The sequence below is a fragment of the Elephas maximus genome, chromosome 1, assembly GCF_024166365.1.
Source record: "Elephas maximus indicus isolate mEleMax1 chromosome 1, mEleMax1 primary haplotype, whole genome shotgun sequence".
In the NCBI taxonomy this organism is placed as follows: domain Eukaryota; kingdom Metazoa; phylum Chordata; class Mammalia; order Proboscidea; family Elephantidae; genus Elephas; species Elephas maximus.
The window spans coordinates 17695945-17720050 of record NC_064819.1 but is presented as its reverse complement, the minus strand read 5'-3'; the positions used below and the strand labels follow the sequence as shown (position 1 = coordinate 17720050).

At 40.8% G+C, this 24106-nt stretch overlaps 1 long non-coding RNA gene across 1 annotated transcript; it reads left to right on the top strand.

Moving 5' to 3' along the window:
• Positions 1–19554: 19554 nt before the first annotated feature.
• LOC126073165 (uncharacterized) lies at positions 19555–23819 on the top strand. Its single transcript, XR_007516675.1, has 4 exons — positions 19555–19731; positions 22091–22187; positions 22847–22980; positions 23522–23819. It is a non-coding gene; the product is annotated as an uncharacterized LOC126073165 (long non-coding RNA).
• The last annotated feature ends 287 nt before the right edge of the window (positions 23820–24106 follow it).

Sequence of the window (24106 nt, the reverse complement as noted above, 5' to 3'; positions counted from 1 at the left end):
TGGTCAGAGAAGATGCTTTGTAATATTTTGATGTTTCGGATTCTGTTAAGTCTTCCTCTATGACATAATATGTGGTCTATTCTAGAGAATGTTCCATGTGGTTTGGAAAAGAAAGTATACTTGGCTGCTGTTGGGTGGAGTGTTCTGTATATGTCTATGAGGTCAAATTCGTTGATTGTCGCATTTAGATCTTCTGTGTGTTTACTGAACTTCTTTCTGGATGTTCTGTCCTTCATCAAAAGTGGTGTGTTGAAGTCTCCTACTATCATTGTGGAGCTGTCTATCTCACTTTTCAATGCTTTTAGAGTTTGTTTTATGTATCTTGAAGCCCTGTCATTGGGTGTGTAAATATTTAATATGGTTATATCCTCCTGGTATACTGTCCCTTTAATCATTATATATCGTCCTTCCTTATCCTTTGTGGTGCATTTAAATTTAACTTCTATTTTATCAGACATTAGTATTGCCACTGTGGCTCTTTTTTGGTTGCTGTTTGCTTAATGTATTTTTTTTATCCTTTATTTATTTTTTTATACCCATGTCTTTTTGTCTAAGATGTGTCTCTTGTAGACAGCATATTGATGGATCATGTTTTTTTATCCATTCTATCACTCTCTGTCTCTTTATGGGTACATTTAAGCCATTTACATTCAGCATAATTGTTGATAGCTTATTACTGTTGTTTTGCTTTTTTTTTTTTTTTTTTTTTTTGTGGAGCTGATGTTTTCTTCGTTCCTCTTACTTTCCTGTGCTGAATTCCTTTTGTTTGTGGAATTTCTTTCATTATAGATTTTGTGTTTATTGAGTCTTTATGTTTTTCTTTTTTCTTTTGATAAGGAAGTTTGTCAGCTATCTTTGGGGTTATGTTGAAATTTACACTTATCTTCCTATGTTTAAACCAGTCATTTCTTACTTGATATCACCTTGATTTCCTCTCCATTTGAAAGTTCTATACCTACACTGTTTATTCCCCCTTTTATTGTTTTGGTGGTGTTATCATTTTCCCACTAACATCTCTCTTTCCCTGTTTTAAATCTTTTAGTTTAACTTTATTACTTACTTTATCTTTTCATTTAAAGTTCAGAGTTCCAGGGTTGATGTCTGCATCTGCTGTACTTAGTTCTTCGGGTCTTTGTTGCATAGGGATGGCTTTCTGCGTCTGACTAGTCTGCCATCTTGGCTCTGCCTCCTCACTAAGGAACTTGCGAATAGCATTGAGAGTAGTCATCTGTGACCATCGAGCTACCATATGGACTTGCACCATCATCTGTGTGGCTGGACTTGTGAATCTGGTACTTAAAATTCAATGCCAGACTCTGTGACACCAGTGTTGATCAACCACGTTGATGACACAAGTGGACGTATTAATAACAGGATATGGTGCATGGACGATGTCTGTATTGACTGCTGCCTTGAATGCTTTGAACCTGTTTTCTGCAGACCTCATATAGCTATTGTCCTGTGCGTCCTTGAACTATGTGATGAGAATGTTCAGCATTGCAAGGTATAACCCAAGTCTGTTTTGTGAATCATCAGGAACTTCAGAGATTGACACCTGAGTGGTTCTATATGACTGCAGTAACCAAGTGACTGCTTGTCCATTAGGCCTGGTAATGACAGGTTTGACCTTGATGACAGGGCCTTTGAAGGTCGGGAAAACAGCAGCAAGGACAGTCATGCACAGAGTCTGAATAGTTTGTTTATTCTACATTTCTGGAGAGTATAACATTGCCAGGGTAAGCTGGTGTCTATTAACAGCAGGCAGGGCAATGATCCTCTGGGCCTCACTGGAAAGAGTGGGCACGGGCTGCGCTAGGGCAACTGAACCAGTCGCCATCTGCCTGATGCAATTAAGCTTGTAGAGGGAGTGCTCTGCAGATGTTTTATGAACGTTTATGAGTACTTTAAGTTATGTTTATAGATCCTAGCAAGAAGATCAAAATGAGGATCAGCACAGAGAAGCTAAGCATGGGGTGAGGTCTGGAAGGGTTCCCAGCATGAAGGTTGAACATCCAAAAAATAGGAAGCTACCCTCAAATGTTCCTACATATCTCTCACCAACCAGGAAGTGCCATTCCCATAAGGTTTTCTAAGCTATAATATTTTTGGGAGCAGATCTCCAGGACTTCCTCACGTGAAGTCACTGGATGGGTTTGAACTGCCAAACATTTAGTTAGCAGCCAAGACTTAACCATTGCACCACCAAGTTAATAGACTGAAAACAGGATCTGTATTCAAAAACACCTCAATGAATACAGTATAATAGACCAAACAAGGACAAAGTCTTTCATTTAGATTCAAAGAACCAACTGCATAAATGCAGTATGAGGAACCTCTGGCTTGATAACAGCTCCCATAATCAAAGGTGTTGGTTGCAAGCTGCATATGAGCCAACAATTCCATTGCAATCACCAAAAAAAGCTAGTGCGTCCTTAAGTTGCTCCACTGCCAAGGAGAAATGAGGGGAGCACCCTATTGGCCTCTGGGCTGGCCAGGGCACATCTGGAGCTTCCTGCAGCTCTGGTACTGCATTTTGATATCACATTTTGATAATACTTAGCAAAGGGAAAATATATTAAAAAGGAGGCAGGAAAGTGAGGAGTCAGGAAACTGTCGCACAAGAAGACATTCAGAGGATCTAGGGTGGTTTCCTCTGGAGATGAGAAAATGTGGGAACATGGGAGATATCTTTAAATACTAAAAGGTTCTCACGAAGCAGAGGGAATTGGCAAATTACGTAGTGTTCTAAGAGAATGGTTCCTAACCAGTGGTTCCTGCTGATGATGGCAAGCACTGTGTTCAGTCCTCAGGCACAAGGGACAGCTGTCGGTTTTGCAGCACTTATTCTCCTTTTTTCCTATAACAGCCCCCTGATTTTCCTTGGTGAAATTATTCCACCCCCACTTTGTCCATGGTTCCAGGGGTGGGCATATGACTCAAGCTTAGCCAATCGGACTGCTCTATCCCTTTGGCCACAGCAGTCTGTTCAGGGATAGGCATGTGATCTAAGCCATGTCAATGTGTCTATTCCAGGAAGAGGTTCTCTCCTTCCATTAGGCTCACTAAGCTGATAGGAGCAAAACCAGGAGCTGCTGGAGGCCATCTTGCAAGGTGTGTGACAGGAGCCTACTTAAGACTGAAGTCAACACAGAGGAAACAGGGCCAAGAAATGGAGACAGAAAGATCTCTGCTGACACCATATGAACACCTGGATCCAGCCATGCCTGAAGTTTGTCTCTTTTAGCCTCTTTGGGACATGACACAATAACCCATGGCCATCGAGTCAATTCTGACTCAGAGCAACCCTATGGGACAGAGAAGAACTGTCCCATAGAGTTTCCAAGGAGCGCCTGGTGGATTTGAACTGAATTTTAAGTACCAGATTCACAAGTCCAGCCATAGCACTTAACCATTACACCACCAGGGTTTCCATGACACAATACAATCCCCTTTTATCCTTACACCAATTTGAGTTGCAATTTTGTCATTTGCAATCAAGTGTCCTAATACATCATATCCATCTGCAAGTCTATCAAGCTGTCTCATGAAGATTTCATACAGTAGGAATTGTAATGGTTAACATTTATTGAGCACCTTCTATATGTAGCAATTGTGGGCTATTTTTATTTTAGTTTTATTTTTTAATTGAGTTATACTTGCAAATAGTTTAAAGAGTAAATAGTTCTATAAGACTTGTTATAAGAAACTACTGTCCCTTGCAACCGAGACGCCATTTAGAGACAATCACTTTCAACTTTCTCAATGATTCTTTATCTATTGATTTTCACTGCGGAAAATTAGGATTTCGTTCATTTTCACTCTCCCTGTTCCCACCACACAGCACATACTTAGTTACTAAAAAAAAAACCAAATCTGTTTAAATCAATAGTCAGTGTTTATATTTTTATGACTTTGTAAACTCTATTCACAGCTGATGTAGCATGTACTATGATTATTTTTTCCTGCATGACATTTTGTTTTTCCTAGAGTTAATAATTGTCTTATTTTTTTCATTTGCTTAGCATTCTATGTATTTGTTACTAACTCAACTCCAAACTTTCTCCCATTTGTGTAAATTTCTAGTGAATATGTTCCAAATATGAGGTGTTCTATCAGCCCCATGTTCCTAAACCATCTGTTCTGGAGCCTTCTGAACTGCTCCAGTCTGGACTCGTTGCCCTTCAGCCTTCCCCACAGGTGTCCTCTTGGGATCTGGCTTCATCATCAGCTAGAGAGTCCCTTTGCTCCTTGCTTTACCAGATCTCATTTCCTGGATCCCATTTGTTCTTCCTTCTTGGTTTGTTCCCTTGCTTTGGCAAAGCACACCTTCCAATAGCTTCCTGAGAAACTGAGTATGTGGAAATCAAATTTTTGAGATGTTCTCTGCAAATGCTTCATGCTTACACTTAATTGCTATAGGCTGAGGATCACTTCATATCAGAATTTTGAAGGTATGGCTCCGTTGTCTTCTAGCTTCCAGGGTTGCTATTGAGAAAGCTGTAGGAATTGGAAATTAATTTTGGATCCTTTGATGAAACCTGTTTTTTGTTTTGTTTTGGCTTTGCTTCCTTAAAACTTGTAGGACCTTCTCATCGTCCCCAGTATTCCAATATTGCATGTGGGCGATGTTCCTGTTTTAATCTATTGTGCTTGGCCTTCCATGGCCTTTTCAACTGGAAACTCTGTCCTTTAATTCTTAGAAAATTTTCTTGAATTATTTTAGTGACAATTTACTTACCTTCTTTTTTGTTTTCTTTCCTTTTTTAAATTTCTGGAGCTCCTATCAATTACAAGGTGGAGCGGGGGAGGGGGGTTCTCTAATTTTCTTTTCTGTTTTCTACTCAGGAAAGTTTTTGAACTTTATCTTCCAACCCTTCAACTGATATTATTTCTGACATTGTATGTTTAATTCCCAAGAGCTTTTTTGGTTCTCATAAAAAATTTTTTTTTCATAGTGTCCCCTTCTTGTTTCACAAATGTACTTTCTTATCTTCTCACTTTGTAGCCAGCTCTGAGCTTACATTCTACCAGCTGAGCTGCTCCAGCAACTCTAGAGGTGAATAAACCATGTTCCCCTAAAAAGCTTCAAGGCCAGTAGAGAAGACAGGTGCATTAATTATCTATTGTTGGATAACAAATTATCCCAAGACTTCGAGGCTTAAAATAACAAGCATTTGTTATCTTATGGTTTCTGTGGACCAGGCATCTGGGCACAGCTTAGCTGGGTGCCTCTGCATCAAAGTCTCTCACAACAAGGCTGCAATCAAGGTGGCAGCTGGGGCTACAGTCATCTTCATAGCTCTGGGGGAGGATCATGTGGCTGTTGGCAGGCTTCAGAAGATGTCCTTCCAAGCTCAATCTCATAAAGGTTGACTGGCTTCAAGTCCTTACTAGCTGTTGGCTAGAAACAGTTCCTTGCCCTGTGGACCCCCTTCCACGGCTACTGCAATGTGGCAGTTTGCTTTCTCCAGAGCAAGAGCTGAAAGAGAGAGGGAAGTCGCTGAGTTCAAAGCTACAGTCATTTTGTAACCCAGTTTCAGAAGTGATATTGCTTAGCTCCTGCAGTATTCTAGTCAATATGATTCAATAAGGCCACACTCAAGGGGGAGGGATTACGCAACGGGAAATACCAGGAGGCAGGAATCATTGGGGCCATCTTAGAGGCTGCCTACCACAAGGATAGGCCTGGGGACATTGGTGGTTCAGCGGTAAAGTTCTCAACTTCCATGCGGGAGACTGGGGTTGAATCCCCACCCAATGCACCTCACGCGCAGACACCACCTGACTGGCTTTTATGTTGCTATGATGCTAAACAGGTGTCTGCGGAGCTTCTAGACTAAGATGGACTAGGATGAAATGTGTGGTGATTGACTTCCAAAGATCAGCCAGCGAAAAGCCTATGGAGCACAACGGTTCGATCTACAACAAATCATGGGTATAGTGCAGGACTGGGCAGCATTTCATTCCATTGTGCGTGGGGTTGCTATAAATTGGGGGCTGACTCGATGGCAGCTAACAACAAGCAAAAGGGTAATTAGATTCATGTGGTAAGTGCTGAGAGAGGCAAGCACAGGCTGTCCAGGAGCAAGGAGAAGAAATGCCTGCCTCTGTCTAAGGGGATCAGAGAAGGCTTCCCAGAGGAAGAAGCTTTGGGCTGAGACTTGAAAGATGAGTAAGGATATCCCCAGTGCATGGGGAGGGTGTAAGAGCCCCCCAGGTAGAGAAAAAGCAGATGCAAAAGCCAGAGACGTGAAAAAGCTTGGTGGGTTGTCCAAGCAGAATGGCCTGAGCAGAGCGTGGGCTAAGGGGAGACGAGAGGCTGGAGAGGCAGCCCACCTCCTGAAGGACGTGCTCACTTTACCGTGGAGTTGGTGCTTTATCTTGGAGACGCTCACTGGGCACGAGCTTTAAAGGGGGGGGGGGTGAAGTGACCAGCTTTGTGTTTTAGTAACCTCTCTAGTTGCTGGCTGAGTGGAGGAGGACTGAAGCAGCAGAGGTGGGAGGCTGAGAGACCAGTGAGGAGGCTGTGCCAGGTCTCCAGGTGGAGGATGAGAGGCTGATCTGGGGGAGGAGCAATAGAAAGAGGAGGGGAGGAGAAAGAAGATAATTAGGAGTTAACCACTAACTAGTTGCTGTGGCAGTGGGTGAGTTGCTGTGGAATCCCTTCTGACTCATAGCAATCCCACAAGTGTCAGAGTAGAACTGTGCTCCGCAGGGTTTTCAGTGACTGATTTTTTTCAGAACTAGATCACTAGGCCTTTCTTCTGAGGCAGCTCTGGGTAGACTCCAACCTCTAACCCTTTGGGTAGCAGCCAAGTGTGCTAACCGTTTGCACCACCCAGAGACTCCAATTAGGAGGCAGACATGGCCAATGTCGCTTCTACAGTGTCAGTGGGAAGGGATTAAGCCTATCGGTGTAGCAGGTGAATTGAGTGGAGGGAGGAGCTACACAGAGTAGGGCAGGCTCAGTGGATGCCTGTTGAGTGGATAGGCAAGTGGTGAGCTGGTAGGGTCTTCTTCTCTGCGCTGTGGGAGAGTTGGCTGGGTGGGCGGTAGCCTGGGAAGAAAAGCTGGGCTGGAGGTGTCAGCCGCCATTTGGGGTCCCTGGTTTGGCCCAGGGCAGTCCATCTGTACATTCTGTTTTCCTTCACGACACCTTAGTACCTAAATGCCTTCTGGTCTGTGGCTTATAGCCCTGGCTCAGCTAGAACTCTATAGGAGCTTCTCAAACCCTCCCTCAGACCCGCCCCAGCAGCCTCCAAAGCTAAGCCCACACTCACCCTTGTGAAGTCCATAGAAGACTTTGAGGCCTTGAACTAACTACTTGCTTCTGACCTACCATCTTCCGCTCTTCTCAGTATGACTCTGAACAAGGGAGTCACTTCTGGGAACTCGGACATCCTGTCTGTGAAAAGAAGCAGTGGCATCATTAGGGCTGGTGCCATCTCCCCCCACCTCCATGGAACTCCTCCCATACCAGAACATATGGAATCCTTAGTAATGTTTTTTGTACTGTTACTTGTAAATGGTAATTCCTGTATATCACTGAATGTAATGGCAATAGCAGTGACATAAACAACTAGCAAAACTAAAATTACGCCTTTAAATTACAATATCATACACACGGCCTAAATGTATTTATATTTCCATAGTTTCATGTGGTTAAAGTAAAAATTCGGTAAGAAAACAATAGGATTTGAAGTCAAAACATTTGAGAACTACATCAAAATTGTGTTCATGTTAATGTCAAGCTTTACCATTACATGAAATACATGAATGGATTAGGCCAATAAATGGATTTGGCCAATAACGGCCTAAATAACGTAGGAGTTGTAGACAGCTGCATGTGGAAACATATTCAGAAATGAAATAATACCATAAAAATAAACAGGAACAAATACACAAGCATTTTAGCACTTAGTGAACATCTCAGCTAAATCAAAACTCTCCTGGCCTTCAAAGCTTCGAACTTGTGAACCACTTCATCAAAATCAATGTCTTTTGCCAACTCACTTTCAATTGATAATATTGCAAGATTGGAAAGCCCCGACTGTCCAACGGCCAATTGCAAATAGTTCTTTATAAGTTTCAGCTTTGAAAAGCTCCTCTCACAGGAAGCTACAAGCACACAGATTGTCAGAAATAATTTTAGTCTAAATCAAAGGTTTGGAAGAGATTCTACTTAGTCCCAGTCAGCTATGAATGTCAACACGTCTAATGTTGCCCAGTCTTTGGTTTCTTCCAGTTCAGTCTCTGCTGCTTTCAGGTGCCTTCTCAGCCTTGGTATTTTTATTAAAACCACACTCTCAGATACCTCATCATTACATTATTGTTACAAAGTTAGTAGTAACTGAGTGGAAGCCTGTTTTGATTTTTTCTTTTTTTTTCCTTTACTTACTACTTCGTTCTCAAAAAGTTATTGGTACAGGTTCACAAATACTACTTATCATAATATTGTAGCTAAAACACCTGAAAATTTGACAAAATCGAAGTCTGTTAAAACACTGGCAGCAACGAAAACAACAGCCCGTGCTTATAGCCTGTGTGGACGAAGCCATGTGATTGGAAGCTTCTTTGTAATTGGATAATAATGGCAGCTCCGACCAGAGCATTATTAGAAAGTTCAAAAAATAAACCAGCATAAAGTTTTAGCCTTGTAGTTATATTGATATTGATACATGTAAGCTGTGCTTAAGAAAAATGTTTTTGTTATTATGACCATAACTGCAGGGATTTTTTTTTTAATCGTGCTTTAAGTGAAAGTTTACCAATCAAGTCAGCCTCTCATACAAAAATTGATATACACCTTATATATACTCCTAGTTGCTCTCCCCCTAATGAGACAGCACACGCCTTCTCTCCACCCTGTATTCCCTGTGTCTTTTCAGCCAGCTTCTGTCCTCCTCTGCTTTCTCATCTTCCCTCCAGACAGGAGCTAGCCACATAGTCTCATGTGTCTACCTGCACCAAGAATCTCACTCCTCACCAGTATCATTTTCTATCTTATAGCCCAGTCCAATCCCTGTCTGAAGAGTTGGCTTTGGGAATGGTTCCAGTCTTGGGCTAACAGAAGGTCTGGGGACCATGACCTCCATGTTCCTTCTAGTCTCAGTCAGACCATTAAGTCTGGTCTTTTTATGAGAATTTGAGGTCTACATTTATCCCACTGCTCTCCTGCTCCCTCAGGGGTTCTCTGTTCTGTCCCCTGTCAGGGCAGTCATCAGTTGTAGCCAGGCACCATCTAGTTCTTCTGGTCTCAGGCTGATGTATGTAGTCTCTGAGTTATGTGGCCCTGTCTCTTGGGCTCATAATTACCTTGTGTCTTTGGTATTCTTCATTCTCCTTTGCTCCAGGTGGGTTGAGACAAATTGATGCATCTTAGATGGCTGCTTGCTAGCGTTTAAGACCCTACAGGGATATTTTTATAAAAAATAAATTTCTGCTGAAACACTGCACAAAAATTTTATAGACAATCATTTTGGTGACACCCCCTCTGGCAGTGTCACAAGGTGTGGTCTGCACCCCCTATACCCCACTAGTGATGTCACTGAAAAGAAGGGGTTAGGTTAGCTGCTCCCTGCCAGTTCTGGCTTGCCGGGATTCCATTTCCCACCCACCTGCCTGAGTTCTTTGAGCTCCAGGCTGTTTCTGTAATGTCCTTTCTAGCCACCCTGAAGGCTCTCAGCCTTCCCTCCTTCCTTCTACTCAGGCCTGCCCTGGGGAGCTGTGGAGGCTGGGATGAGGTCAGCTCCTCATTTGGTTTGGCCTGTTTCCAGCTGAGCACTCAGACATTGGGTACTGGGGCTTATAGCTGGGGTCTCCTGGCCTGTGATCTGCCCACCACACCATGAATCACCAGCCAGACAGGGCCGCCCAGGAGTCACGTAATTCATCCCCTTGCTCTGGGCAGGACGGCTTGTACTCATCAGAGATAACTACTCTGTTAATTATGTACAGAAGAAAATGTCACACCTTCAGGGTAGAGTGTTCATATATTGCAGATCTTCAATGGTGAAGTTCTTTTTTGTACATACAATTCATTTTATTTTTATTGTTTTTGTTTTAGTATTGTTGTTGAGAATATATACAGCAGAACATACAATTTAACAATTTCTGCATATACAATTCAGCAACATTGATTACATTCTTGTATTTATGCAACCATTCTCACCCTCATTTTCTGAGTTATCCCTTTCCCATTAACATAAATTCACTGCCCCCTAAGTTTCCTGTCTAATCTTTTGAGTTGCTGTTGTCTTAAAACAGCACGGTGCTCACGGAAGACATTCTTCACTAGTCAAGCTAAACTATTGTTTGGTTAAGAAGACTTCAGGAGATATTTTTGATGTAAGGTTATTTTTGGTTGAAGATAACCTCAAGGCAATAGTTTCAGGAATCCATTCAACTCCTTTGGCTCCAGAAAGTCTGGAGTCCATGATAATTTGAAATACTGCATTTTCCCCCTTTTGATCAGAATTCTTCTATAGAATCCTTGATCAAAATATTCAGTAATGTTAGCCAGGCAGCATCCAGTTATTCTGGTCTCATGGCGAAGGAGGCAATTAGCCACACATTCCATATAGTCCTCCTATTCCTAGTTCTCCTTTTTCCTCTGTTGTTCCAGGCTAATAGAGACCAATTGTTGTGCCTTGGATGGTTGCTTGCAAGCTTTTAAGACTCCAAGAACTATGCAATGAACTAGGAGGTGGAACCGAAGCACTAAACACGATATTAGGCTAATTAACTGAGATGTCCCATGAAACCATAACCCTAAAACTCAAACCAAGGAAACAAATTCCATGAGGTGCTTGGTTGTACATAAGCAACCTCAGCAGCTACTCTTCTTTGTTGTTGCCTAGTACACAACTTTTGTGAATTCAACTTTTTACAGGTGTACAACTTATTGACAGCAATGACATTAATCGAATGTACAACCCTACCCTTAATTAGGGCAATTTTCCATCAATGTAAACCCAAACTCAGCACTCCATAAGCAATAACTCCCCTTTCCCTCTCCTTCCCACCCCTGGTAACCATGAATAAGCTTTGATCTCTATATATTTACCTATTCTTGTCTTTTTATATAAGTGAGGTCATGCAATGTTTGTCCTTTTGTGACTGACTTATTTCATCAGCATAATGTCTTCAAGCTCTGCCCATATTGTAGCACATATCTAGGGTGAGGCTCTTTTTTAAATCTAGCCTCAATATTTCAAGAAGCCTCAAAACAGGACAGAGCTACATTCTAAGGGTTTCTGATGTTGAAATCAGCCTGGGTTCTGCCCCACTCAGCTTTCCCTCTCTGGAAGTGGAACCTCCTGCCTCCAGGAGGGAAGGGGACACTGAGACCAGTCCCTTTAGCCTCCTGCCCTGTCTGACCAGGCCCAGCCTACACCTGCCTTCAGCCAGAACCGCTGTTACCCTTGGCACACAGGAGGTGTGAGCAATGTTATGTAACTGGTCTTGGCCAGACATTCTGGTTCGGCAGGTACAGCCTACAAGTTAAAAATTGTTCTAAAAATGCAATGCAGTTGTCTAAACACACAGGCCTGGAGGAGAAGGCTGGGGGGCAGAGGGATGTGCTTTCCACAGGGACTTTGGGCCCTGTGCTCTGATCCGAAGGGAAGCATCAAACTCAGGGACAAGTGGCACTTACCTGCTCCCAGAAAAAGTCTTTGTGGCCTAATGCACTCTTAGCTGTTTTTTCTAGGGCTCATTTAATCTCCCGCTGCCTGCCCCTGGTTTCCAGCCCTCCTGTGAGAGCTGCTCCAGCCCCGCCCCTCCATACATAGTCCAGTCCAGCCTCTGCCCGTGTCTGCACTGGAGTCTTGGATTTGTTGGCTTATTTTTAATGTTATTGTGTTTTAGGTGAAAGTTTACAGTATAAATTAGTTTCTCATTCAAAAATTTATACACAAATTGTTTTTGTGACATTGGCTAGAATTCCTGCAATGTGTCAGCATGCTCCCCCTTTCCCTTTCCACTCTGGGTTCTCTGTGTCCATTCATCCAAGTTTCCTGTCCCTTCTTGCCTTCTGTCTTTGCTTTTGGGCAGGTTCGATTGGATGAAGAAGCACGTTCCTCACTGTGTGTTACTGTTTGTCTTATAGGCCTGTCTAATCTTTGGCTGAAAGGTGGTCTTCCGGGAGTAGCTTCGGTTCTGAGTTAGTAGGATGTCCTGGGGCCCTAGTCTCAGGGTTTCCCTCAGTCTCTCTTAGACCAGTAAGTCTGGTCTATTTCTGTGAATTTCAATTTTGTTCTACATTCCAGCCCACCCCCACCCCCATCCCCCTCTGTTCAGGACCCTCTATTGTGATTCCTGTCAGAGTGGTCAGTGGTGGTAGCTGGGTACCATCTAGTTCGTTGGGCTTAGGCTGCAGGAGACTGCGGTTTATGTGGTCCATTAGTCATTTGGACTGACGTTTTCCTCGTGCTTTGGGTTTCTTCATTCTCCTTTGCCCTGGACAGGATGGGACCAATATATGTATTTTAGATGGCTGCTTGCAAGCTTTTAAGACCCCAGACGTTACTCACCAAAGTAGGATGGGGAACATTTTCTTTGTGAACTTTGTTATGCCCACTGACCTAGATGTCCTCCAAGACCATGGTCCCTACCCTTAGCCCCAGTAACTCGGTCCCTCCAGGTGTTCATTATGTGTCTAGGAGGCTTCTATGGCTTTGCCTTGGTCAGGTTGTGCTGACTTCCCCTATATTGTGTTATCTTTCCCTTCACCATAGTTAACCCTTGTCTATTATCTAGTTTGGAGTCTTGGATTTTTTATGTTTTTTTCCATTTCTGTTCCCATACTTCTAGGCATCTCTAACCCTTCCCCTACTTCTTCTTGTTTCTTCCCTTTTCTTGTTTCCCCTTAGCCCCTGCTCCCTCTACTCACTAAGTAATGGGGATGGGACTTCCCTTCTCCCCTCTTTAAACTCTGCTCCTCACCCTAAGCCCCCCGGACTTGGCCTGGTGGAGGGAGGCCTTTGGAAAGTCCTATCATCTCTCTGGGCCTCTGTGAAATGGGACAGTAATATCCATTTTATTCTCTGTCTCCCAAAAATGTTGTGAAAATCAAGAGGTGAGATGCTATTTGACTACTATAAACATTTACAAGAACTTCTTTTTTTTTTTTTTTAATATATTTCCTCTGTTGTAGTGTAAAAAACACCACAAAATTTACTAAAGCAAAAAGAAGGTTTTATTCAGCATACATTCAAAAAGGCAAAAGCGGGAAGTGAACAAGCATGCTGCCCGAATCCAAGGAAATATTACAGAGTAAGCAAGAATGGGGAAAAGGACAAGCATGCTGCCACAGCCATGTCTGCCTGAGTCCAAGGAACATTACAGAATGAACAGGAATGGGAAAATTGACAAGCATGCTGCCACAGACATGTCCGTTCAAGTCTAGAGAATATTACAGAATAAACAAGGATGGGAAAACAGACAAGCGTGCTACCACAGCCATGTCTGCCCAAGTCCAAGGGACGTTAAGAGACATCAGTATATATTAACAAGACAAATGGCCAAAACCTGAAATGGCCTGGAAAAATGTTGCCAACAATAGCCACGGACTTAAGGTTATACCCATATCAGTGAATTCGTCAGTCGAACAGAGACTTTGTGATTTCCAAAGCCAGTTGATAAAATTAGATTGGGAAAATATGAGAAATAGTAAAAAATCAAATGGAAACTTGGAATATTTAAAGAAACTTTATTTCAACTAGTTACATTTTATGGTATACAGGCTTAAAATAATTTAAGACCTTTTAGGTAATTTACTGATGTTAAATTGAGTTAATATTTGTCATAATTTAAGTTTATATACTTTTGCTTTTTATACCACAAGAGAAAGGATATATATGTGTGCATATTTGGGTCAGCCAATGAGTGAGTTCATTTTTGCCATTTAAAGGGATATACTATAAGAGATATGCAACTAAGACAACTTTTGAGAAGTTTATTTAAAATAAATTTATTTAATAAGGTCAAAAGTTTTATCTGTCTGACTGCAGTTTAATGGTTTAATTTATGAGATTTTTAGGAGCTTTAATGTTAAATAGCATATAAAGCAAAGAATTAGGTTTCTCGCTGTTAAAACAACAAAATTTTCTTTGATTACTGAGTTGAAGAGTTAATCTATTTTTTGCATAATCTGTCTCGAAGTCAAAGGTTCGGCCTCTCATTAAGACAAGATTCCTGAGTCGGAAACCAAGCCACATTGCTTTAGAAAAAAAAAAGCTAAGGTTTTTTATTTTGAGATCTTCGGTTAAATAACTTAAGTATTGTTTCACGATAACTTATGATAAACTGCTGACAAGTTTGAAAGGTATAAAAATTATTTTTATAAGGAAAAGTGCTAAAAAGGTTTATTTAACATGTTATAAATTACATAGAATGTGTTGTCAAAATCAAGAGAAGTGCCTGATTCTTTCTCTTCGTGTTAAAATTTATGTTAATATTTCCTTTTGTGTTTTTGCCTAATACTAGACAGCAGATGCATAATATTAAGTCACAATTTTATTATTATTTAGTAATTGTTAACTTGGTTGTGTTGTAGGGGAAAAAACATGACAAAGCTCAGTAAAGCAAAAAGAAAGTTTTATTCGGCATATATTCAAAAAGACGAAAGTGGAAAGTGAACAAGCATGCTGCCAGAGCTAATGTCTGCCCGAATCCAAGGAAATATTACAGAGTAAGCAAGAATGGGAAAAAGGACAAGCATGCTGCCACAGCCATGTCTGCCTGAGTCCAAGGAACATTACAGAATGAACAAGAATGGGAAAATTGACAAGCATACTGCCACAAACATGTCTGTTCAAGTCCAGAGAATATTACAGAATAACAAGAATGGGAAAACGGACACGCGTGCTACCACAGCCATGTCTGTCTGAGTCCAGAGAATATTACAGAATAAACAAGGATGGGAAAACAGAGAAGCCTGCTGCCGGAGTCCAAGGGAGGTTACAGTCATCATTACATTACACTAGGTTACATTAACTTTACAAATGGACAAAACCTTTGAAAGCTTCACCTTTTCACAGATTGGTGAGAAATTGTGACCTTACATTTTGAATAGTCTTTCTTAACAATCATTGGTACAGGTTTCAGTAACAGACAGTCAGGAGGGTCTTCGCCAGTCCAACAAATTTCTATTCGCTGAATGTTAATACATATAGACCTTGAAATGTTCTGTTTTTTTCTTTGTGTTGTACTGTCCTATGGATTTTGACAAATGCATAACGTCATGTGTCCACCATTACAGTATCATACAGAATAGTGTCACTACCCTAAAAATGCCCTCTGCTCCACCTATTTTTCCCTTCCTCCTTCCCCTGAGCCTCTGACAACCACTGATCTTTTTACTGCCTCTATAGTTTTGCCTTTTCCAGAAAGGCCATATAGTTGGAATCATATAATGTGTAGTCTTTTCAGACTGGCTTCCTTCACTTAACAACATGCATTTTAGGTTCCTCCATGTCTTATCCTGGAGCATAGGTCAGTTCTTTTTTTTAATTGTAGTAAAATACATATAGCATAAAATTGTCATTTTAACCATATTAAAATGTACAGTTCAGTGGCTTTAATTACATTCACAGTGTTGTACAGCCATTACCACTATTTCCAAAACATCTTCATCATCCCAAACTGAAACTCAGTACTCATTGAGCAATAAATCTTCATTCGGCCTACCTCCAGTCCCTTGAAACCTCTAATCTACTTCGTCTCTGTGAATTTGCCTAGTGTAGATATCACGTATTAGTGAAATCAAGCAACATTCTCCTTTTGTTCCGGCTTATTTCACTTGGCATAATGTTTGAAATGTTCTTTATGACGATGAATGCAACACCATTCCTCTTCAAGTTGTCATTCCCAGCCTAGTAGACTATATGATTGTCCGATTCAAATGGCCAATACCAGTCTATTTCAGCTCACTAATTACTAGGATATCGATATTTATCTGTTCCATTTCATTTTTGATGATTTCTCATTTTCCTAGATTCATACATTCCAGGTTCTGATTATTAATGGATGTTTGCAGTTATTTCTTCTCATTTTGAGTCGTGCCACATCAGCAAATGAAGGTCCCGAAAGCTTTACTCCATCCACGTCATTAAGGTCGACTCTACTTTGAGGAGGCAGCTCTTCCCCAGTCATCTTTTGAGTGCCTTCCATCGGAGGGGGGCGGGTCTCATCTTCCAGCACTATATCAGACAATGTTTCGCTGCTATTCATTAGGTTTTCACTGGCTAATGCTTTTCAGAAGTAGACTGCTGGGTCTTTCTTCCCAGTCTGTCTTAGTCTGAAAGCTCAGCTGAAACCTGTCCTCCATGGATGACCCTGCTGGTATCTGAATACCTGTGGCATAGCTTCCAGCATCACAGCAACACACAAGCCCCCACAGTATGACAAACTGACAGACAGTTAATACGACTATTATTCAGATTTATGCACCAACCACTAAGGCCAAAGATGAAGACATTGAAGATTTTTATCAGCTTCTACAGTCTGAAATTGATCGAACATGCCATCAGGATGCATTGATAATTACTGGTGATTGGAATGCAAAAGTTGGAAACAAAGAAGAAGGATTGGTAGTCGGAAAATATGGCCTTGGTGATAGAAACAATACCGGAGATCGAATGATAGAATTTTGCAAAACCAACAACTTCATTGCAAATACCTTTTTTCACCAACATAAACAGCAACTATACACATGAACCTCACCAGACAGAACCCACAGGAATCAAATCGACTACATCTGTGCAAAGAGACAATGGAAAAGCTCGATATCATCAGTCAGAACAAGGCCAGGGGCTGAATGTGGAACAGACCATCAATTCCTCATATGCAAGTTCAAGCTGGAACTGAAGAAAATCAGAGCAAGTCCACGAGAGTCAAAATACAACCTTGAGTATATTCCACCTGAATTTAGAGACCCCGCCCCCAAGAACAGATTTGTCTCGTTGAACACTAATGACCAAAGACCAGATGAGTTCTGGACCGACATCAAGGACAGCATACCTGAAGAAAGCAAGAGGTCATTGAAAAGACAGGAAAGAAAGACCAAGATGGATGTCAGAGGAGACTCTGAAACTTGCTCTTGAACTTCAAGCATCTAAAGAAAAAGGAAAAAATGATGAAGTAAAAGAACCAAACAGAAGATTTCAAAGCGCAGCTCAAGAAGACAAAGTAAAGTATTATAATGACATGTGCAAAGAGCTGGAGATTAGAAAACCAAATGGGAAGAACACGCTCAGCGTTCTCAAGCTGAAAGAACTAAAGAAAAAATACAAGCCTCGAGTTGCAGTGAAGGATTCTATGGGGAAAATATTAAACAACACAGGAGGCATCAAAAGAAGATGGAAGGAATACACAGAGTCATTATACCAAAAAGAATTAGTCAATATTCAACCATTTCAAGAGGTTGCATATGATCAGGAACCGATGGTACTGAAGGAAGAAGTCCAAGCTGCACTGAAGGCATTGCCGAAAAACAAGGTTCCAGGGATTGACGGAATATAATTGAGATGTTTCCACAAACAGATGCAGTGCTGGAGGGTCTCACTTGTCTATGCCAAGAAATATGGAAGACAGCTTCCTGGCCAACTGACTGGAAGAGATCCATATTTATGCCTATTCCCAAGAAAGATGATCCAACCAAATGTGGAAATTATAGAACAATATCATTAATATCACACATAAGCAAAATTTTGCTGAAGATCATTCAAAAGTGGCTGCAGCAGTATATCGACAGGGAACTACCAAAAATTCAGGCCAGATTCAGAAGAGGATATGGAACCAGGGATATCATTGCTGATGTCTGATGGATCCTGGCTGAAAGCAGAGAATACCAGAAGGATGTTTACCTGTGTTTTATTGACTATGTAAAGACATTCGACTATGTGGATCATAACAAATTATGGATAACATTGCGAAGAATAGGAATTCCAGAACACTTAATTGAGGAACTTTTACATAGATCAAGAGGGAGTTATTCAGACAGGACAAGGGCATACTGAGTGGTTTAAAGTCAGGGAAGGTGTGCGTCAGGGTTGTATCCTTTCACCATACCTATTCAATCTGTATGCTGAGGAAATAATCAGAGAAGCTGGACTATATGAAGAAGTACGGGGCATCAGAATTGGAGGAAGACTCATTAAAAACTTGCGTTATGCAGATGACACAACCTTGCTTGCTGAAAGTAAAGAGGACTTGAAGTACTTACTGATAAAGACCAGTATGGATTGCACCTTAACGTAAAGAGAACAAAAATCTTCACAACTGGACCAATAAGCAACATCATGATAAACAGAGAAAAGATTGAAGTTGTCAAGAATTTAATTTTACTTTTATCCACACTCAACACCCATGGAAGCAGCAGTCAAGAAATCAAAAGACACATTGCATTGGGCAAATCTGCTGCAAAGGACCTCTTTAAAGTGTTGAAAAGCAAAGATGTCACCTTGAAGGCTAAGGTGCGCCTGACCCAAGCCTTGGTATTTTTGATCACATGATATGCATGTGAAAGCTGGACAATGAGTAAGGAAGACCGAAGGAAAATTGACGCCTTTGAATTGCGGTGTTGGTGAAGAATCTCAAATATACTATGGAGTGCCAAAAGAACGAACAAATCTGTCTTGGAAGAAGTACAACCAGAATGCTCCTTAGAAGCAAGGATGGCAAGACTGTGTCTTACATACTTCAGACATGTTGCCAGGAGAGATCAGTCCTTGGAGAAGGACATCATACTTGGTAAAGTATGGGGTCAGTGGAAAAGAGGAAGACCCTCAACAAGGTGGATTGACACAGTGGCTGCACCAATGGGCTCAAGAATAACAATGATTGTAAGGATGGTACAGGACCAGGCACTGTTTCGTTCTGTTGTGCATAGGGTTGCTATGAGTCGGAACCGACTGGATGGCACCTAACAACAACAACAAATGCTAATAGAAAATGATAAGAGTGAAAAGTCTTTTGTGTTCTGGCTTATGTGAAAGTTTCCCTAAAAGATATTTTCCGAGATTATTCTATTGTCTTTATCTCAGGGCCCAGTTGATGTGTTCTTGTGAGTCCTTGTGAGCCCAGTTCCAGCTGCGTCACCTTCTCTATGCTCAAGGACAGGGAATAATGATTCCAATATTATTCCCTAAATCAGTCGAAATTTCGTTTTTTTTTTTTTAATCTAACATCATCAAAGCCAATAGTTTGACTGGAAAATTCAAATTATTTCCTGTGAAGTTATTTTTATTACTATTCAGGTTTGTAGAGACTTGATAATCTTGGTGTATTCTTAGTATATCCTGACTATATGGTATTATATCTCAAGATTATTGTGTATTATATGTGAAGCTCTTTAAAAATACGGTTAATAGTTATATTTAGAAATTTTTTTTATCTCAAGTTTTTTTTTTTTAAATGATTTTATTTGGCCCTTATGTTATGCTTGTAATTATTTTCTATCAGGTCATTCACTATTAAGAGTTATGTTTATAAATCAATCATGGCCATATTAAGTTTTGTCATCTACAGATAAGTTTTTACTTTGCTGATTTTTTGGAAAACATTTGACCAGAATATCTCAACAAAAAAGATGGACTATATTAAACTTGCAAAAAAGACTGTGACTAGACTTGATCAAGATCTCCAGAATTTTTGTGCAGAAGCTGATGGTTTCGCAGACCGCGGTGAATCCAGAATCACTTGGAACAGAAGTTAACTTCATGAGACCAAGTAAATGAAACGATACTATGGGTTTTATGTGAGAATAGTGCTGATGTTTTAAGGTTTTTCTTTCTGGAAATAAGAAATGCTTTAAGGGCCTACTTTCCGGATATAAGAAACCATTTCACTCTTTTCTCCTAAATTGTCTAACTGATGGGTTTAGTTAGAAAGTTGTTAATACCATAACCAGAGAAGTGTCTGAAATTTGAGCTATGATTTTACAAATTAGAATAGCATTAGATTTCCTATGAGTTCTCTCAAGAAATAGTTTGTGCCTTAATAGATAAATGTTGCTGTGTTTATATTAATATGCAGTCTAAGGTTTTGCACAATGTAGTTGGAGTCAGGCACATGAAAAACAGTTAATGATGCTGCCTGTGAGTAAACAAACACCTCACGAGATTTGTTTCCTTGGTTCAAAGATCTGAGGGTCATGGTTTCATTGGTTCTTTCAGACAATCGCCCTGATGTTAGCGTATCTATTCTACCTCCTGATTTGCTGTGTGGTGCCTACCCCAGATAGTGCCCAATTACCATTTATTAAGCATTTTTGATTAAAGATTCTGTAACAAGATCATGACCCATGAGAGGGTTGTATGTAATTCTCCTGGCCAGATCTCTGGCTTTCATGGAAGTTGGGGCAACCTACATAGGCCATTGCCTTTGGGTGTCCTTTTGAACCTTGAGCTTTGAGAAAAAAACTGATCCCTGAAGCTGCTTTGAGTCAAACAATGGTCCAGATAAACTAGTAAGAACTTTTTGCTCTGGGAATTGTGCCTTTTTTTTTTTTTTTTTTGAAGAATTCAGTCTGTTTTGAGAAACTGACTCCAAAGATTGGACTGAGAGTTATGTTTAGTGTAAATCAGTAACCGTTTTAATCAGTTCTCAAGATAGTGTTGTCCTCAAGACAATTTTCTGAGAATGTTGGACCAGAATATATCTCAACAAAAAAGATGGACTGTATTGAACTTGTGAAAAAGACCGTGACTGGACTTAATCAAGAGTTGCAGAACTCTTATGCAGAAGCTGATGGTTTGCGAAAAACCATCATGTTTGTAATCAAATGTTTGTAATCAAACTCTTACCTCTTGGTGTACAGAAAATTGTGTATCTTAAAGAAATCAGGTTCTCAGAAGAGATCGACCTCATGGCTCAGGCTCCATTTTGTCTTAGATTCCACTTCTGCTTTTGAGAAAGTGATCCATGACTGTTAATAGGTGAACCAAAGAGGGGCAGCTTGCCCTTGGGAAGAACACTTAGTATGTTTTAGACAGATTACCTGGAGACCTCCAATAAGAGAAGTCCATCTTGTATTATTTTGCTAATGCTGTGTTCTTTAACAGAAACTTGTTTGTCACATGTAAATTTTTCTATGCCTTCTGTTTTCCCTAGACAAATTTTGATAGCCCTTTATAGGTGTATGTTTTTGTGTGGTAGATCCAACTATACTAGTTTAAACCAAAAAAACCAAACCCACTGCCATTGAGTCAGTTCCGACTCATAGTGACCCTATGGAACAGAGTAGAGCTGCCCCATAGAGTTTCCAAGGAGCACCTGGCGGATTTGAACTGCCGACCTTTTGGTTAGCAGCCATAGCACTTAACCACTACATACTAGTTTAGATGATCCCTTTTCAACCGATAGTGAATTTATGTGGGCAATCTCTTTAGATTCCTGGTGAATGTGTGGGCAGTGCACTTTGGGAACTTTAGGATTATCTTTAGATATTCATAGTAAATCTATGTAAATTCATAGTAAAAGGCAATGTTAACTTGTTATCCTTTGTAAAACCAAAGTCAGAAGAAAGCCCATTGGTCCAACACTCCGGGCATGATTGGTAGCTTTAATTCCTACTTATGGTATATTTGAATTAGAGAAATCTTTGAGAAATGTATCAATCACTATGGGACAAATAACAAAGCTGCTAGTGGGATGGAAACACAACAGTGATCTCTGACCTCGTTAAGTCAAGGTGACATGAGATAACACAATAGTCTTAGATTTTTTATGAGCGCAAGAAAGTGTTGCCTGTGCTGTATCAAATACCTCTTGTTACATTTGGATAGATCACACAGGAGAAGTAGACCAGGATATACATAGAATCAGACAGCAAGCTACTTGGTTACACACTATAGCACCCTTACAAACACCAGATTTATTTGGTTGGCTACCATGAGAAATAAGTACATGGGCTACTTGCAAGTAATATTCTTACTCTACATCCTGATAGCATTAGGCATAATAAAATTTATCCTTTACTGTCTTACACACCTATAAGGCAAAAGAAGGCCTTAGGCTAAAATGTTGATGTACGTTGAGTCTACTCACTTCAGCAATGCAATTGATAGGAACATTGCTCTTACTTAAGATCCTGGTGAAGAACCAGATGGTATCCAGTGGAAAACCAGCACCACGAGTTTAAAGAACCCGCCATGGTTGTCATCTAGGAGCTCAACTAAGTCCAGGTATTGATCATTGGTGTGTTATCTCCAATCTCTGATCAAAAGGAGGGAATGATTTAGGAAACAATATTGGAGTCACTATTCCCTGTCCTTGAGCATAGAGAACGTGACCCAGCTGGAGCTGGGCTCACAAGGACTCACAAGAACATGTCAACTGGTCCATGAGATAAAGACAAAAGATAGAATAATCTTAGAAAATTTCTTTTAGGGAATTTTTCACGAAAACCAGAACACAAAAGACTTTCCACTCTTATCATTTTCTATTAGCATTTAGTGAATAGAAATTTGTTGGACCAGTGAAGGCCCTCCTGACTGTCTGTTACTGAAACCTATTCCAATGATTGTTAAGAAAGACAATTCAAAATGTTGGATCACAGTTGCTAGCCACTCTGTGAAAAGGGGAAGCCCATTTGTAATGTTAATATGTAATGATGACTCTGTAACCTTCCTTGGACTTGGGCAGACACAGCTCTGGCAGCATGCTTGTCCCTTTTCCCACTTCTGGCTATTCTGTAATATTTCCTTGGACTCGGGCAGACATGGCTATAGCGACATGCTTTCTGCTTCCCACTTTTGCCTTTTAGAATATATGCCAAATAAAACTTTCTTTTTGCTTTACTAAACTTTATGATTTTTTTCCCATACAATGGTTAATGGCATAGTCGTCAAGAATCCCTGAAGCTACGAATCCAATCAAACTTGAGGAGACCTGGACTGCGGGGCAGAAGCTGGCAAAAGAGGTCCTATCTTCTGGACCCACGTGTTCCCACTCCATGTCCCTTCAACACCCGACAGGGTGAGTGCTTTCAGAAAATGAGCCTCTGCTTATTCTTTTTTGCTCTCTTTCTCATGTTTTCTTAAGCTTTGTTTGGCATATTTGCTTGGAAAAACCAGTTGGTTGATTAAGGAGAATCTTTCTTAGATTTTTGTTTGATCATTTGGTTAAGAGTGATATCTAGTAACTCTTTTGTTGAACTGCCGTTTAGGTCCGGATTCAGGTGATTGAAACCAAAGAGGTAGTTCTGTTTTCAAAGAGCTCTGGATCACCATAAGCCGCAAAGTTCCAGCCTTTTTGTGACTCAGAAAGTCTGGAAAATAGCGCTCTGCTTTGCCAGATTTGCAGGGGGAGGTGGCAGCTCCTGCCCTATTTTGCCCAATTCTCAGGGGGAGGTGGTGAAATGGGAAAATACTGCTTGAACATCCAGATGGTAGAATAGTTAATGTTTACGGGAACTGATGAAACCCCTGTGAGGTATAGCGTGCCTTGTGATTCTTTTCTCTCTCATTGTTCTCTCCTGACGTTGTAAGTCGAAGATTAATCTGTTTTCTCTCTAAAGATGAAAAACAAGTGATAGGATCTCGGAACGAAGGAGTTAGGAGACGGTGATATCAGAAGACCAAACTTCAGTGATGCCAGAAGGGACCCTAAGGATACCTTGAAAAGGTCATCACATCTGGCAGGCAGTTTGCAAGACCACCTCAAAGGGGAATTAAAAATTCTCCAGATTCCTTGGACTTAGCCTTTCTTTCCTTATAAAGCCCTCCAGCTGGCCCTTTTGGGGAAGACCGAATTTGGGAGGAACGTATCCCCTCTGTCTCTTGCATACCGGTATTCAATAAAGCCCTCTTGCTGCTTACCTCCCTCCTGTCTCAGTGTTGGCTTTGTGGCAGGCAGCTCAAATCTGCGATTTGCGGTAACAGTGGCAGCTCCTGACCTGTGTTATGAAATGTAAGGGAGAAGTGGTAGTTCCATACCTTTTTTATGATACTGCTTCTCAATGAAAAAGTACAAAGTTAAAATTAAAATTGGTAGCTTTAAAGTACTTTCCAGCTGGAGGAACTAAAGTATTTAAGGTCTAAAATAAAAGGCTAGGTGTCTAGCCAGCAGAATGAATTAAGTTCAAAAAGAAGGAAACCAAAAG